At 40.8% G+C, this 15,699-nt stretch overlaps 1 long non-coding RNA gene across 1 annotated transcript in view; it reads right to left on the bottom strand.

The window, feature by feature from the left end:
• Nucleotides 1-15,699, bottom strand: part of LOC136171003 (uncharacterized) — a 210,942-nt gene that overhangs the window by 3,622 nt on the left and 191,621 nt on the right. The gene's annotated exons all lie outside the window — the stretch shown is intronic.

Genomic DNA, 15,699 nt, shown 5'->3' with positions numbered 1-15,699 from the left:
AACGACTTCACTTTCACTTTTCACTTTCATGCACTGGAGAAGGAAATGGCAACCCACTCCAGTATTCTTGCCTGGAGAATCCCAGGGATGGGAGCCTAATGGGTTGGTGTCTATGGGGTCGCACAGAGTCGGACACGACTGAAGTGACTTAGCAGAAGCATGTGTGCTAAGTTGCTTCAGTTTTGTTGACTCCTTGTGACCCCATGGACTGTAGCCTTCCAGGCTCCTCTGTCCTTGGGGTTCTCCAGGCAAGAATACTGGAGTGGGTTGCCATTTCCTCCTCCAGGGGATCTTCCCAACCCAGGGATCAAACCTGTGTCAGCTTTAGCTCCTGCACTGGAGGTGGATTCTTCACTGCTGAGCCACTGGGGAAGCCCAAAAAGCAGTGTTCATACTTTAATTCAAAATGATAAAAATTGCTAACCATCATCTAAATCTTCAGCAAGTTGTAATATTTTTGCAAAAGTAGCATCAACAATTACTCATCACAGATCACTATAGCAAGTGTAATAATAATGAAAAGTTTGAAATATTGTGAGATTAGCAAAATATGACACAGAGACAGTGAGCAAATGCTGTTGGAGAAAGGATGCCAGTAGACTTGCTAAATACAGGGTCACCACAAATCTTCAACTTGTAAAACGTGCAGTATCTGCAGAGCTCAACAAAGCAAGGCATGATAAAACAAGGTATGTCTGTAATGAGTAAGAAACATCAAGAATGGTAGTATTTACAAAGAACTTCTTTGCCTATAGCAAATATTCAAATGCTATAAAATGCCAGCAAACCCTACTGGGTAGTATTCAGATAACATAGCACTCAGATCTCTCAACCCTATGTAGAACTATGTCTCTAAATTGCCAATTTAAAAACTTGTATTGCTTCCAAAACTTATTTCTTGGAATACCACTCATGGGATGTTTAAAGTATTCTATGTATATAAATGTAATAAAATTTATTTTATGTGTGTGACGCACTGTGAGCACCAGTCAGCACCGTAAATGTTTACCTATAACATGGCAACAGCTACCAGTCAGACTGACCACTTAGATCATGACCTCTTATTCCCTCTGTGTTCCTGTCCCCATTCCCAGAGATTCTGGTCAACCTTAACCTTTGACTCTGTATCCACATTCCCTGCTACTGCTTTTGACCTGATGTCAGTGGAGCTCTTCAAATCAGTAACATCTTTACATCAATGGCTATGTTTTAGTTCTTGCAGGATAATTAGATAATTTTTCCAGGTTTCCTAATTTTTCAACAGGTTTTTCTCAAGATTTAGAAAAACACACCATTAGCCCAAGAACTATTAGTAAGGACTTCCCACATGGATGTGCCACCCAAGGCTGATCCCTTCCAGAACTGACCAGGGCTACCACTTGTGGACCCAGGCTGGGTGGAGGGCAGACATGAAGTGGCCACATGGGACTGGGGTTCAGGAACCCTGTATTTTAATCCTGGCTGATTCACTAACTATAGCTGTACAACCTGAAGTCAGTTTTCTAACTTGTCAGGGCCTCCACTTGTATTCCTAAAATAAAGCCTGTTGTTAGTTTAAGAAAACCTGTAAGTAGATAGGAGAAGAAATAACATTTTACGTCTCCGAGGCCTCGAGGTCACCATCAGGAAAACCTCCCAGGTGGGAGGGAGGTCCTCACAAGCCCCCAGAGGAGAGTTGGTGGCTGGGGCTCACTCTCTTATATCTTGTGGATGAGTTCCAGCCAGCTGTGCAGCTGGGAGTGCAGACTGCAGCCAGCAGCACACCCAGCTGGTTCACTCCCAAATTTCCTTTTCATTCAGACGTTTTAGGAGTCTTCATGCTAAATGCAGACCACAAAGGACCTTATTTGCTAGTATATGAAACAATGATAAAGTAATAGTAAAAATGTCTATTAAATTAAGTTCCTAAGTTAAAACCAACAACAGCTGTGATTACCTCAAATGTTATTGTGAATTCCATAGGCTGGGTGGTATGGGAGAGTGGTGTGTTTTTCTTCATAAAGCTAAAGGGGTTGGTGGTAACTATATTTCAGTGAAGATTAATGTTAATATAATAAAAAAAAAATGTTAATTTGTATCTGGGAGCAACAAGTGTTGCTTAATGTAATTAGGTACTGTTTTAGGTTTGTCGAGTTAACTTGTTTGAGTAGGAGTCCTGAATAGTGCAGGAGAAGCTAGATGAGAAAAAGATCTTGGGAAAGAGCTATCTAGTTTTGTCACATTCAAGAGTTTAGCTTACTATGAAACATTTACCATCCACAGAGGGATTAAAACTTCCTGGTGAACAGTCTCAATTTCACATACATATTACTGAAGTAGATTACACAAAATAGAGATACACAGACGTGCGCACATGCACACACACACATACCCTACATTCCCCATCTAGCCTGCTCTTTCTCATCCTTCCCATCTGAAGCATGCCTACAGCCTGCAGGTTCACATCAGGTACTTTCGGGGTATTCCCTCAACACCTTGCCCTTTGCCCAACAGAGCATGACTCTCCAAAGGCTGTGTGTTCTCTGTGAGCACCGACCACATACTGTTCATTTTACAATTGCACTCTTACCATTATCCCCAGAGACTGACAAAGAGAATGATCTCAACACATATTTGCTATGGGCCAGATGCCGAGCCAGACATATCACATAAAAAATCTTATCCAGTCCTCTCAACAGCTTTATAGGATAGAGATTACATTCCAATTTATCTGTGAAGAAACTGAGATCTAGAGATATTAAATAATTCATTGGTGATAACAAAGCTAGTAAGCCCCAGGGAGCTTACTGAGTTTTGAAGTTTACTGAGTTCACTGGCCATGTGAACATATTTGTTGCACTGATTCAGAGATATGAAGGACCTATTCACTGGCCTTGAAGGGCTTTGTTGTTGCTGTTCAGTTGCCAAGTTATTTCTGACTCTTTGTGACCCCATGGACTGCAACACAACAGGCTCCTCTGACCTTCACCATCTCTGGAGTTGGCTCAAATTCATTGTCCGTTGTGTCAGACACTATCTAACCATCTCATCCTCTATCACAACTTTTCCTTTAGCCTTCTATCTTCTCCAGCATCAGGGTATTTTCCAATGAGTTGGCTCTTCATATCACGTGGCCAAAGTATTGGAGCTACAGCTTCAGCATCAGTCCTTCCAATGAATATTCAGGGTTGATTTCTTTAGGATTGGCTGGTTTGATCTCCTTGCTGTGCAAGGGACCCTCAAGAGTCTTCTCCGGCACCACAGTTCAAAAGCTTCAATTCTTCAGCACTCAGTCTTCGTTATGGTCCAGCTCTCACATCTGTACATGACTATTGAAAACACTATAACTTTGACTATACGGACCTTTGTCGGCAAAGTGACGTCTCTGCTTTTTAATGTGCTGTCTAGGTTTGTCATAGTTTTTCTTCCAGGGAGCAAGCTTCTTTTAATTTCATGACTGCTGTCGCCATCTGCAATGATTTTTGAGCCCAAGAAAATAAAATCTGCTACTGCTTCTGCTTCTTCCCCTTCTATTTGACATGAAGTGATGGGACTAAATGCCACGATCTTAGTTTTTTGAATGTTGAGTTTTAAGCCAGCTTTTTTTACTCTCTTCTTTCACCCTCATCAAGAGGCTTTTCAGTTCTTCTTTACCTTCTGCCATTAGAATAGTATCATCTGCATATCTGAGGTTGTTGATGTTTTTCCTGGCAATCTTGATTCCAGCTTGTGTGCCATCCTGCCCAGCATTTCACATGATGAGCTCTGCATAGAAGTTAAATAAGCAGGGTGATATACAGTCTTGTTATACTCTTTTCCCAACTTTGAACCAGTCAGTTGTTCCATATCCAGTTCTGTTGCTTCTCGATCTTACATACAGGTTTCTTGGAAGACAAGTAAGGTGGTCTGGCACTCCCATTTCTTTAAGAATTTTCCACAATTTGTTGTGATCCACACAGTAAAAGACTTTAGTGCAGTCAATGAAGTAGAAGTAGATGCTTTTCTGGAATTCCTTTGCTTTCTCTATGATCCAACAAATGTTGGCAACTTTCTCTCTGGTTCCTCTGCCTTTTCTAAATCCAACTTGTACATCAGGAAGTTCTCAGTTTATGTACTGCTAAAGCCTAGCTTGAAGGATTTTGAGCATAACCTTAGTAGCATGTGATATGAGCACAATTGTACAGTAGTTTGAACATTCTTTGGCATTACCCTTCTTTGGGATTGGAATGAAAATTGACATTTTTCAGTCCTGTGACCACTGCTGAGTTTCCCAAATTTGCTGATATATTCAGTGCAGCATTTTTACAGCATCATCTTTTAAGATTTGAAATAGCTTCAGCTGGAATTCTATTACCTCCAATTAGCTTTGTTCATAGTAATGACTTGACTTCACACTCCAAGATGTCTGGCTCTAAGTGAGTGACCACACCACTGTGGTTATCTGGGTCATTAAGATCTTTTTTGTATAGTTCTTCGGTGTATTCTTGCCACCTCTTAACTCTCGAGTAACAGAGTTCTCTGTACATATTGTTTAGCTGCTAAGTCATGTCCAACTCTTTTGAGACCCTATGAACTATAGTTCCCTAGGTTCCTCTGCCCATGGGATTTCCCAGGCAGGAAAAGAATACTTGAGTGGGTTGCCATTTCCTTCTCCAATGTACATATTGTGTCATAGTTAATAAATTTTTTTCCATTGGTTTCCTATAAGTGGGGTTACTATTGCCTTTTGAACTTGAATCAGAGCTTTTGACCTTCACAAGCCTTCTTTTATGATGAGTTCTATATACAGAGATGCACTCAGCTGGCCTTGTTCCTAGCTACTGCGCCTTGCTTCTTGTAAATCCGTATAGCTTTGGATTGGATTTCCCACTCATGAATTTGCTCTAGGACTCTCATTATTCTAGGATGTTTGAAGTGTCCTTATGATGTGGCAAGGCATGGTCCATGTTCAAGGCTATTTTTCTCATTCATTTCTCCACATTTTATTGTGGACCTCACACAACTGATCTAGGCCTCCCCGTGGGTCAGGCTTTTCCTTTGCTTTTTGTAGCACATAGCTCTCAGGGATTTCAATCTACCTTGCTGACCATGATGGAACAGTGCAGGACTGAAAACAGGTGTCAGCATCTAGAATGGAGATGTTGGAAATCAGAAATGTCCCAAGTGAAAAGTTAACAGGATGTTATGAACAATTAGATGTGGGTGGTAAGGCAAAGAATCTTTGTAAAAAAGGTTTCAAGCTTAAGAGACTATGAGGAAATGGTGCCACCTATAATAAGCTGAGAGAAGGAAGAAGAAGGATTTAGTTTGGGGTAAAAGATATTGATCTTGAGACTTCATGTCAGGTGTGTATGGCAGGAATTTGTGGTTTTACATGGAAGTCTTTCCTGGAGATGGAGACTGGTGATTGCTGATGTTCTATGACTGGAAGGGATTTCAACTTAAAGGGAGGGGAAGGTGGCTTAGGGTGGAACCTTGAAGCCTGCTCACACAATCAGATGCAAAGAGGGCAGGAGTCCTCGAAGGAGATTAAGCTAATTTTGTGAGAAGAAAAGGGGAGAACAAGGTAAGGACTTTGTAAGAGAATCCAAGGGAAAAGACAGTGTCAAAAAGCAAAAGGCCAAATGTCAACGACTGCAGAAAGCCTGAGCAGGAAGAGGGCCAATGAGTCTAAAGATGAGGGAAGTGCTGATCAGCTCAGAAGAACTGTTTCTGGAGAGGGCCAGCCTAGTTTATCTTGGTGCCCTGGAGGAATCGGCTCTTCCTGGGGGAAAGGCAGGACAAGAGCTTGGAATGCTATCCTAGTATGAATCTGAAACCAGCATGGGAGGCTAAGGAGAGTGAGGTATCATGTGGGTCGAGGAAAATGAAAGCAGTGCATACTTAGTCTTGAGATAGAAAGCTCTCAGTTCCATAAAGTTAGTATTCTAAACCAAATAAACACTAAGCCAAATAAAGAGCACAAAGGTTTGAAGCCAAAATAGACATTGCAATGCTCTTGTAATATAAAGTTAACCACATACAGTTATTGTTATAATTTAATCTATTTATTTTAATCCAACAAATTGACATACTTCCAAGAATAAGCAAAAAGTAGTTACACAAATTTGCATAAACTTAAGATCCAGGGCCAGAAAGGCTAGGCCCAAAGATTTCAGTTGGAAGGGACAAGGAATATAAATGTTAATGATGAGTGAAAACTCTGTGATCTTAGCCTGAGCTGCATTCCTTGGCCTTCTCACAACTAACAGAATCTCAGAGATGAAGCAAATGCCCTGGATACTGCAGCAGGCACACACAGAAGCATCTGATTAGAAGTCTATACCACATACATGTCCGGTGGCAGGCTCCAAAGTCAGCTGTGTTCATGCTATGACTTGAGTAAGCGTGGGCAGGGGTTTGAAGACTACAAGAAAAAGCACCAGCTTTCTCTCAATGTAGGGCAAGTGGAGGCCACATTGCCACTTAACCACTCAGGTTTAATTTTCCTCAGAAGAAAAATGAGGAGAGATTGGATGAGATTATCTCTGTTCCCCTCCAAAAGTAAAACTCTGCAATTTTCTGACTCATCTTCTTATAGCTGTTAAAAAATTAAAAATTCAAGATGTTTGCTGAGCTTTTAAATTTGAGAATAAGATGGACTCTAGCAGGTTTTGTAGGCAGAAAAACAGTTACGTAGAATGCTAGTCCTCAAAATTCTTGATTTTGCACCTCTATTGTTAAAAATATTGCTTGACCACAAACTTCAAATGTATGCATATTTACTTATGCGGGCTAAGTCACTTCAGTCATGCCCTACTCTTCGTGACCCTATCGACTGTAGCCCACCAGGCTCCTCTGTCCATGGGATACTCCAGACAAGAATGCTGGAGTGGGCTGCCCAGCCCTCCTCCAGGGGCTCTTCCTGACCCAGGGATCAAACCCATGTCTCTACATCTCCTGAGTCTCCAGCATTCACAGGTAGGTTCTTTACCACCAGTGCCACCTGGGAAGCCCCTATTTATAGTTACACATATATACTGGTGGATTTATATACACATTACAAAAGAGACACAAAAAATGAGAAAAGAATGACCTAAGAATAAAAATAAATCTAAAGCAAACATCTAAGAATCCCTCCCTACCCTACATTTTAAAGTATTATTTTGTGTACTCCACACGGCAAGCATGGTCTTTGGAGACCATTTAGAGATAGGTGTTTGCCACCTTGGGGTTTCCCAGGTGGTGCTAGTGGTAAAGAACATGCCTGCCAATGCAGGACCTGTTTGGGAAGATCCCTGGAGTAGGAAACGGCAACCCACTCCAGTATTCTTGCCTGGAGAATCCCACGGACAGAGGAACCTGGTGGGCCACAGTCCATGGGGTTGCAAAGAGTTGGACATGACTGAAGTGACTTAGCATGCAGCATTTACCACCTTGCACTGAAGACTTAGTAGTGTGGGAAATAACTTTCCTAGCCAGCAACTGTTCTATCTGATAAAAGTCTTCCTAAAACCTAAGTACATTACATTTGGAAATAAAAGAAAATTAATAAAACATGGCAACCCCTTGCTTTTCAAAAAGGCAAACTCTTCCAGACAGTATATCTGAAAGTAACATGGTAAATCTGATTTTTACCAGGCAAAGTCAACAGAAGAATTTGCATTTGAATGCAGCCACATTAATAATCGAAAATCTCCCCAAATCCCAACTACTATACTTGATTGAAAATTATTGAATAAAGAGGCTGAGTATTATCATATCTGTGCTGTAATAATTATTTTTAATCACCAGATGGGTCATTTCTGTGGGTGGTTGACCTGATGCCTAGACATTTCATTTCCTTGCTACCTTCTGTCAACACTGTGCTTGTCCTGGTGCTGTCAGTCGTATCTCTGATGTGAATGTTTACATTTGAGATTTCAGATTATGTAGAATGGATTCACATTCTACTCTGTTCTAGATGAGGGCACTTATGGAGTCCAAGCTATCTGAACTCTAGGACTTCCCTGGCAGCTCAGATGGTAAAGAGTCCACCTGCAATGCAGGAAAACCAGGTTCTATCCCTGGGTTGGGAAGAGCCCCTGGAGAAAGAAATAGCAACTCACTCCAGTATTCTTGCCTGGGAAATAACTTGCACAATGGAGCCTGGCGGGCTATAGTCCAAGGGGTCACAAAGAGTTGGACGTGACTTAGTGATTAAAAAACAATGATCTTCAAATCTTGTTCCCAATTTTCCTATCAGACCCAGGGGAGGCAAGAATGATTTTCCATCAACTGTAAATGGTGGAAAAAAAGGCTAGGTTTACAGGTCATTTCTTTAAACAAAGCTAAATAACTTGACTCAGATAAGAAAAGCTGATTCATATCTACCACAGCAAACATAAGATATATCTCTGGAATGACTTTAAGAAGGCACTGAACCTGTTGGCCCTTTACTAAAAAAAACAGTAGTCTAAGACAAGATCTTTTAAAAATATTGTCTTTAGTAAATATTATTCATTAAGAAAATACATAAATGTATTCATTAAAGTGATTGATTCTCTATATTAGGATTCATCCTCAAAGCATGTAACTCACTTGCTAGAAAACAGCATTGGCAAGAAAGGTTGGGTCTGTTCTGGGACCCAGAATCCTGGGCCAAGGAGATGCAGGGTCAGCTCGGGAACCACACAGGCTTCTAACCATCAACACTGATACATTCTGACCTACTCTGGCCCATTTGTATGGGCCACTGTGGTCAGTCTTTCTCATTCCTAATTGAAAAGGAAGATGAGAAAGGCTGGCGTAGCACAAGTAGCACAAGCTTTCCACTACAGTCAGGACTGATTCAGGAACTAAAGAAGGGTAGCACATCACACTTAACATTTTCTAGACAAAATAATATCTTCATTGTTCTATGGTATAGAACGTGAAGGTCTCACCTGAAGACCTGCTTAAGGATGTGGGCAGACTAAGAGCTCTGTGGGGGAATGTGCTGTACACTGTCTTTGGGTATTCGGCTCCCATTTATATCTTACTTTCTGTCGCTCCTCCCTATACTGAAGGGTTACAGATAAAATTCATATTTCCTACACTCCTCAGCAGCCAGGAGTCTGGATGTATTATGATATGCACTTGGAAGAGATTCAGAAAGTAGATGGGAGTTGAAGGCTGTCTTTTTGCAGGAGTGGTAGCTGACATCTAAGCTCTGGACTCTACATTTCTCTGCCTAGTAAGCAGCTTCAAGTGTGGGAAACCGCCACATTTGTTTATAGCAACAAATGTATGAGTAGTAGCAGTGATTTCCTAAAATCTGATTCACAGCTGACCTAGAAACCAAAATAAGTGTGGCAATCCCTTGACTTATGCTTTTCTAGTCCTTCCAATTATTGTATGATCAACTGGTTTTCTGTACCAAACCCCCTTTTTCTGGAAACATCTAGAGTGGTTTCTGCTTCCTGCTTTAAATTCAGATAGAGACAGACAGACTTTTGACCCTATGCATAGATAAGCTCTGAAGACCACTCTGTGGATTGGAGGGACTCTCTCTTTGGGCACAAATACAAGCCCATTGGTTTTCAGAGCAAAATGTCAGCTTTGCCACTTCAGTAGGGATATTAAAATCTTGAATGCATGTTCTCTATTACCTATTAAAAGCAAATTTACAAAATATATATCTAAGAAAGATATGTTAACTCTTCTTTCCTTTGATTCTTTGAGCTCTATTTCTGTAATGTAATTTCAGTTAAGTTACTGAAAGTTAAGTCAGGGTCTCTGAAATAATGCATATATAAAAATTCAAGTGACCGATTTCTACTAGCATTTATTGCCAGAAAAGCATTTGTTTCTTTTGGTAATCTTGATAATAAGAATGATGTAACCCTCATTTTCTTTCCCTTTAATTTTGCTCTCTCAAAAGCTCGAAGTCAAACTAGGTATCAATTGTAGCACTCTTCCTGGAAAAATTATTTTTGTCTTCTGTCCTCTTGGTTTCTGATCATTTACCTCCATTTTTAACTATTGTACACATTAGGAAATGTGCACATGGAATTTACTTAGAAATAAGGAATAACAGATATCTGTACTATATGTGGGCTTCCCAGGTGGCGCTAGTGGTAAAGAACCCACTTGCCAGTGCAGGAGATGTGATCCCTGGGTTTGATCCCTGGGTCAGGAAGACCCCCTGAAAGAGGGCATGGCAACCCACTCCAGTATTCTTGCCTGGAGAATCCCATGGATCGTGGAGCCTGGAGGGCTACAGTCCATAGGGTCGCAAAGAGTATGACACAATTGAGCCAGTGAGCACGCACATAGGCATGTACTATATATAAATAAAAGTAGGAAGCATTTCCTCCCTACTCTGTATTAGTAACTGCTCTCAGCCTTAGTGCTGTTTTCTATGTAAAGTCTAACAACATCACTTTGTATTTCATAGGCATTGATTAAAAAAAAACCTTTCGGATGGTGTGTCTTGTACATGAATTAAAGAGTGCCAAGGAACTCTTTTGAAAAACAATTATTTTTGCAAGGCTTTACAGTTCTTTACTCCTAAAGCTGATTCACAAAAACATGAATCAAAGAAAAGCAAAAAAGAGTACTGTAAACAGCAAAGAGTTAACTTTAAAAGTACGAGTAAAACCAAACACAAAAATCCCTCTCAGCCTTTTTCTTTCTAATATTCTCCACACACAATTTCCTGTTAGTCTCTCTGACTTTTCTGAGAGATATTATTTTCCTTTCCAGTACCAATTTCAGCAGTGATGGCCTAAAAGGTTCTGGTGCCCCAAGTGAGACTAGATTATAGGACTCCATATGGGGTCAAAGATAGGAGGGTTCTTAAGGATTTTTACCAACAAAATAAAAGCAGTGGGGTTTCACTTCACTTCAAGTAAAGATACCAATACAAGCAAATTCTCCTCTTGTCATATTGATAAAGAAGCAAAAGACTCCTCCTGTTACACTGGTGGGAGTGCTGATAACCTGAGTGGGGAACTGGATCATGAGCTAGCGTGTTCTGTGAAATTCTCTATTCTGATGTATATACACCAAGTTGAGAATGTGCACACACACATACAGATATTTGTGATCAAGAAAGAGATTTTAACTTTTTTTTTTTTTTTTTTAAATAATACATGACCTTTAGTAGGTGCCCAGCAAGTGTAGCATAAATACAACAAGTTTCTGGGAAGGGTTCACCATCAATGATAAGTTTACTTCCAGCTGTGATGTAAGGGATTAAACGATCAGAAGGGGCGGAGGGTGAGCGGAAGGCAATGAGAAACACGCTATCTCTTGCCGGTTTTTTTCTTCTCGAAGGAGTCGTGCTTTCCGCAACTTGCAGTGTCTTCTTGTCTGAGGACCAGTGTCGTGTTGTCTGGGGGCCTCGTAGTCTTCTTATACCTTTGTCTTAGTACTTACTGTCTTGATCCAGGCAAGCTGCTTCTAACAATTGTTAGTAATCTCAATCCTTGGATAGCTGCAATCTTGAAGGAGGGAGGAAGTAATCAGTGCTTTTCAGGATGTTGGAGAAGTGCCACAGAATGTTTGTATTCATTTCTCCATTCCAGTGTCCCAAAAGCCAAACAGGAGTTCCATGAACTAAGAATTGCTCCCATTCACTTAACAGTAGTCTTCTCAATTACATAATAGGTAGAATCAACATTAATTCAGAGAAGCCTTGCTTGCTCTAGAAAACACTGTTTTATTTCTTCAGACCAGGAGAAAATGGTGTTTAGGGCTTCCCTGGTAGCTCAAACGGTGAAGAATCCATGTGCAATGCAGGAGACCCAGGTTCGATCCCTGAGTCAGGAAGATCCATCCCCTGGAGAAGGGAATGGCAACCCACTCCAGTATTCTTGCCTGGAGAATTCCATGGACAGAGAGCCTGGCAGGCTACAGTCCATGGGGTCACACGGAGTCAGACAGGGCTGAGTGACTAACCCTTTCACCCTTTCTCCCTTCAGGGCTGTGACTAGAGGTTTTATCTGGCTGTGCTCCTAGCCAGTACAGCACAGACTTCGCAATCAAGCAAACTTGGTTGACATTCTGGCCACTTTACATCTCTAACCTCAGTATCTTCACATGAGAAACAGGGACAGCAATTGACTCTCATGTGACTGTGAGGATTAAATAAAGTGATGCAAGTATTTAACCAAAGTACAGCACCAGCTAAGACTTCAGGAAGAATGAATTTCTGAGGCAGCTTCAAGGACTACCTCCTGCTGCCTCTGATCTCCTTTTCAAGGTGTCTCGGATTTTGTTGTACATGCAGGCCTTGCTCTTTGGACTGCTGACTGGCTAGTTCTTCCCAAATGTTGTATTTAAAATTAAAGAGGGAATTCATGTGATTAATTGACAAAGCTAATTATTATCTTTTTACTGAACGAAGTCCTTTCATATCATCTGTTAGCTAAGGGTAATTTTATTATGAGATACTTTATTCTGGGACCATTAGACAATGCCAATCAGTTGTTAATTCTTCCATATGCTCTTCTATTAATTAGTCTTATTTATTCAGGACTGAGATTAGGATTACGATTTGGATAGTATTTACATTATTATACTTTAAGGATTTTTTCCACTGGTTTGTGCCTAATTTCAGGGCCAATTGGAATGCTCTTTGTTGAGGATCAAACAAGGGATTCCAACGTTTCAGTAAACTGCAACACAGACTCTCTTTAGAACTGGCTCTAGACTAACTCTTGAAGAGAAACCAGGCCAGAATCTGCTTCCTCAGTGAGCCACATTTCTAATTAGCTGCAGAATTCCTTCCACTCCAAATGGCCCCGAGCACCCAACAACAACGGCAATCTAAAGTAGTTTTTAATTTTTTGGAAGTCAGAGTAGTGAAGTTCCTGTTACATCATGCGAAATGCTGCCCAGCTGTTTGCCAGAGAGGTTTCAAGGCAGCCTTTAACTTTTTGGGTGGTTAATACCTGAGGCAAAATCAAGGAAAGAGACACGAAAGTTCTTGTACTACTTGAGATTAATTATCTGTGTGGTAAGGCTTAAATATTCAGTTAAACATTTCTGACTTGTTCATTTCTCCATCTAGATGGGCATAAGTCAAAACCTGAAGGCATGTTACAGTCAGTGGAGTTTCAGGTACTGATTTTCACAAGTGCTATGGAAGAGGGCACTAATTTTTTTTTAATTGTATTTTTGTACAACAGAGCAGCTAAGAAATAAACCAGGAGTCAGTGAAATTTCACTTATATGAGAAAGTCCAAAGTGTTTTCATATTAGGGTTAGGATAATTTCCATTTCTCTGAAAGTGAAAAACCTAAATCTCAATTTTCTTTATGTACCTAATATCTTTATGTAAAGTATTTAAGGAAATTATAGGAACAAATCAGTCATTTTAATTGTCATTAATTGGTCTTTTTTTTTTTTTACATGAGCTATGCATTTTGTGTGTGTGTGTGTGGCATTATTAGTTTTAAAGTTAAAAAAGCTATGTTTTTAGCTTCAGTATCTGGCCAGGAGTTAACACGTGGCAGGGTAACCATACAATAATTCTGAGAATTATCAGGTTGCAAAAAGTTGTGAAACTGATTTTTTCATAAAATAGATACAGATTACAGACTCCTGTAGAACTTACAGATCAATATTATCAGGAAGGTTCTGAGTCACACAAAGAGAAAGTGTTAACCAAATCAGCATAGAAACGTCTAGTTTTTCTCTTTTTGGTACACAGAACTAAACCAAGGATGGAGGCTATGTGGGCACAGACTCTCTCTACTTCCCCATACCCCATAGATAACAAATTGTGGACAATATGAAACTTAACTGAAAAAAAATACGAGTGATAATGATTCTTTACTTCTTATACCTTTGCTGAAACTCAGCTTAAGAGTAAAATGGCTCTAACATTGATTTTGTAAAGAAACAGTGACCATATAGAACTTATGGAATTAGGATTACGCCAAGTGTTGATAGATTTTAAGGATTATGCCACAAGTATGTCACTTTCACAGCAGAGCATGTCATGTCATGCCATTTGAGTTGTATTTTAAATGTTTGAAATATTCAGAATCTTTTTTTGTCTGAATATGGGTTCTAAGAATGTCTCTGATTTGAACAAGAGATGGGTGAATACCATGGCTTAGAATGCCTACTTTGGAGCTGTTCTCTCTTTTCTTTTCTTCTCATGTTTACTGCACATGAACACAATTTCTGATTTAAGTAGGTGGAGGGCTGAACATAATTTAGGTGAAATCTCACTGCTCATTTCTGTGGACACTGGTATCACCAAAGCATCAGTGCTCAGATGCAGTTCCTGGGGAAAATAACCAGTGCCAAATAGATCTTGGTTGGGAAGGACTAGAGAACATGATTGACTTTGCTCCTCTGGCCTCCAGAAGGCTCAGTCACCTGAGGTCTCAAGTGCTAACCTTTCCATTTTCCCTTTTGAGAAACCAAACCTGCTAAGAACCAATTTAAAGATGCTTCTGTTAGCGCTGATTTCCTTGGTGAAATGTATACAGTTTTCTGATCTAAAAGAGGCTGCCCAGCATGGAATTAGGTGGGAAGGTAAGGGAGAGCAGGGAAATTGGGTATATCCTTCTGATCCTTCCTGAGTGTTATGAAACAGTCGTTTGGATAGAAATAGTGACAGGCGAGCCTAGGAGAAAAACTTCAAATAATATACACAAACACACAGAATCCAGAATACTATTTTTCTGTGTGTGAAAAAGATATGCAACAAGAAGTCACACAGTCTGCTTGTATTAAAAAAAATAAATACGGGACTTCCCTGGTGGTCCAGTGCTTAAGACTCCGCACTCCCAATGCAGGTGGCCCTGGGTTTGATCCCTCATCAAGGAACTAGATCCCACATGCCATAACTAAGACCCAACATAGCCAAATAAATCAATATTAAAATAAAAACAAAAAACCCCCATAAACCCTACATCCTAAAGGATAAGCTGAAATTCAAATATATGGGAAAATTACAAACTAGTACAGATTTGCTAATTTATATTTTCTATGTCTATCAGTTTCCAGGAGCATGAGGAGTCTGAGAATCCTTCAGTCAAACTTAAATGATGATCCATCACATACACGCATATTTTAATACCCCGAGCAGAGAAGCCACAAAGGAGGACCAACTGCTTGGCATTGAGCCATTCCCATGTGAAAAGGCTTTTTAAACACCGTCTGTGTGAAGCTCCACTAGGACTTTGTCAAAGGTCCGCTTTCTACAGATCTTTTTTTTCTGGTAGGGCAGGAGATTTAGGGAATTTCAATTCTAGAAAGTGCACATTGACTAGGAATGTAAGATCAACTCGACTCCCCGCTCTTTCCTCTCGCTTTTGCTCCTCAGCATCTCCCCTACCAGCACATGGCTGTCCCCAAACTGTCCCCGTTCCCAAACCAGCCTCGTGGAGGCAGGGGTGACAGCAGCAGCTCTGCGGTGCTGTAAGGAGGCTCTGTAAGAGTCAACTGCACTTCTGGATTTAGAGTCTGGGGGCCCAGACAGAGCTGTGCTTGTTATCAGCAGAGCTTCCTGGAATCCCCTGCCCACCAAACCACACATGCCATGGTCACGGAGCCTCCTTCCTGACCATTAGACCCGGCTGCTGTTCCCTAGGCCCAGGGCCTCACCTGGACTCCATCTCAGCTTGCAGGGATACTGCTCAAGGGCACATTTCCTGTTGAAAACTGCCTGTCCTCCTGACCACAGAGCATGCGCAGCCTCCCCGTTCTCTAAACGACCAGGGTGCTCCATCTTTTCCATTCTGGTGGAGTTTATCACAT

Source organism: Muntiacus reevesi, chromosome 6 (genome assembly GCF_963930625.1).
Source record: "Muntiacus reevesi chromosome 6, mMunRee1.1, whole genome shotgun sequence".
NCBI classification, from domain to species: domain Eukaryota; kingdom Metazoa; phylum Chordata; class Mammalia; order Artiodactyla; family Cervidae; genus Muntiacus; species Muntiacus reevesi.
The sequence above is the reverse complement of the archived record's forward strand: the minus strand, read 5'-3'. Positions and strand labels throughout refer to the sequence as shown.